A 2,880-nucleotide genomic window follows, 5' to 3' on the forward strand; every position below is an offset into this window, starting at 1 on the left:
TTGGGAGTGGATTCCTTTGGGTTTTCCATATAGAGTATCATGTCATCTGCAAAGAGAGACAGTTTGACTTCTTCTTTGCCGATTTGGATACCTTTGATCCCTTTTTGTCTTCTGATTGCTGTTGCAAGGACTTCTAGTACTATGTTGAATAATAGTGGCGAGAGTGGGCATCCTTGTCGTGTTCCTGATCTTAAGGGAAAGGCTTCCAGCTTTTCCCCATTGAGAATAATGCTTGCAGTAGGCTTTTCATAGATGGCTTTTATGAGATTGAGAAATGTACCCTCTATTCCTACACTCTGAAGGGTTTTAATCAGGAAAGGATGCTGTATTTTGTCAAATGCTTTTTCTGCATCAATTGAGAGGATCATATGGTTCTTGAGTCTTTTCTTGTTGATATGATGTATCACATTGATTGATTTGCGAGTGTTGAACCATGCTTGCATCCCAGGTATGAATCCCACTTGGTCATGATGGATAATCCTTTTAATGTACTGTTGGATTCTATTAGCAAGGATCTTGTTGAGGATTTTGGCATCCATATTCATTAGAGAAATCGGTCTGTAATTCTCCTTTTTGAGGGGGTCTTTGCCTGGTTTGGGGATCAAGGTAATATTAGCCTCATAGAATGAGTTTGGTAGCTTTCCTTCTGTTTCTATTTTTTGAAATAGCTTTAGGAGAATAGGTATTATTTCTTCTTTGAATGTTTGGTAGAATTCCCCAGGAAAACCGTCTGGGCCTGGAGTTTTATTATTTGGAAGGTTGTTTATCACTGACTCAATTTCTTCATAGTTAATTGGCCTATTTAAGAAATCTATTTCTTCCTGTTTCAGTCTTGGTAGTTTATAGGTTTCCAGGAAGGCCTCCATCTCTTCCAGATTGTTTAGTTTTTTGGCATATAGCTGTTGATAAAAGTTTCTAATAATCCTTGCAATTTCAATGGTGCTGGTCGTGACCTCTCCCTTTTCAGTCATAATTTTAATAATCTCAGTCCTTTCTCTTTGTTTTTGGACAAGTTTTGCCAGTGGTCTATCAATTTTATGGATTCTCTCAAAGAACCAGCTTCTAGTCCTGTTGATCTGCTCTACTGTGGTTCTGGTCTCTAATTCATTGATTTCTGCTCTAATCTTGGTCAACTCCTTCCTTGTCAGTGGGTTAGGCCTGTCCCTCTGTTGCTGTTCCAGTTTCTTGAGGTGAGAATATAGAAACTGCATTTTAGATTTTTCTATTCTTTTGAGTGAGGCTTGGATGGCTATGTATTTCCCCCTTAGGACTGCCTTTGCAGTATCCCATAGGTTTTGGACCGTTGTGTATTCATTCTCGTTGGTCTCCATAAATTGTTTAATTTGTTTTTTGATTTCCTGGTTTATCGAGTCATTCTTGAGCAGGATGGTTCTTAGCCTCCAAGTGTTTGAGTTTCTTCCAGGTTTTTCCTTGTGGTTGAGTTCCAATTTCAGAGCGTTGTGGTCTGAGAATATGCAGGGGATAATTTCAATCTTTTGGTATTGGCTGAGACCTGTTTTGTGTCCCAGAGCATGATCTATTCTTGAGAATGTTCCATGGGCATTTGAATAGAATGAGTATTCTTTGGTTCTGGGGTGTAGTGTTCTATATATATCTATGAGGTCCAACTCGTCGAGTATGGCATTCAAAGCCTTTGATTCTTTGCTTAGTTTTTGCCAGGGTGTTCTGTCTATTTCTGATAGTGGGGTGTTGAGGTCCCCTACTATTACTGTGTTCTTATCTATATGTCTCTTTATTTTGGTTAAGAGTTGGCTTGTGTATCTTGCTGCTCCCCTGTTGGGGGCATATATATTAATAATTGTCATATCCACTTGTTGAATACTTCCTTTAAGAATAATATAGTGCCCTTCTGTATCTCTCTCTATGGCCTCTAGTTTAAAATCCAGTCTATCTGATATGAGAATTGCTACTCCAGCTTTCTTTTGAGGTCCATTTGCGTGGAAGATGGTACTCCATCCCCTTACTCTAAGTCTGAATGCATCTTTGGGTTCAAAATGAGTCTCTTGTAGACAGCAAATGGATGGGTCATGTCTTTTTATCCAATCTGCAACCCTGTGGCGTTTTATGGGAGAGTTTAAGCCATTTAGATTGATAGAGATTATTGACAGATATGATTTTAATGATGCCATTTCTCTTTAAAGTCTTTGTATCGGTTGTGACTTGCTGCTCTGTATCACTCTTGGGGCCTTTTTACCTTTATAGAGCCCCCCTTAATATCTCCTGTAGGGCTGGTTTCGTGGTTACGAAATTGGTTAATGATTGGCGATTTTGGAACGTCTTTATTTCTCCATCAATTCTGAATGACAGCTTTGCTGGATAAAGGATCCTTGGCTGCATGTTTTTCTCTGAAAGAGCTTTAAAAATGCCCCCCCAAGCCTTTCTCTCATTCCAGGTCTCTGTAGACAGGTCTGACGTAATCCTGATACCTTTGCCTTGGTACGTGAGAAATTTCTTTGCCCTGGCCGCTTTCAATACTGTATCCTTGGATCTAATATTTGCGAATTGCACTATGACATGCCGTGGCGTAGGTTTGTCCTGGTTGAGCTTGGATGGGGTCCTCTCTGCCTCTTGGACACGAATGCTTGTTTCCCTTGCTAGATTAGGGAAGTTTTCAGCTACAATTTGTTCAAATATCTCTTCTAGACCTCTGTTTTTCTCCACCCCTTCAGGGATGCCGATGATTCTGACATTGGATCGTTTCATAGAGTCAGTAATCTCCCGTAATCTACATTCGTGGGCGTGGATTTTTTTAAGACCAGCTTCTATTTTCGTTTTTTCTTCTACTAACCCATCCTCCAATTCGCTAACGCGTTCCTCTGCCTCGGTGACCCTGGCCGTCAGAGCCTCTAGTTTTGACTG

This window comes from Ailuropoda melanoleuca, chromosome 2 (genome assembly GCF_002007445.2).
Source record: "Ailuropoda melanoleuca isolate Jingjing chromosome 2, ASM200744v2, whole genome shotgun sequence".
In the NCBI taxonomy this organism is placed as follows: Eukaryota; Metazoa; Chordata; class Mammalia; order Carnivora; family Ursidae; genus Ailuropoda; species Ailuropoda melanoleuca.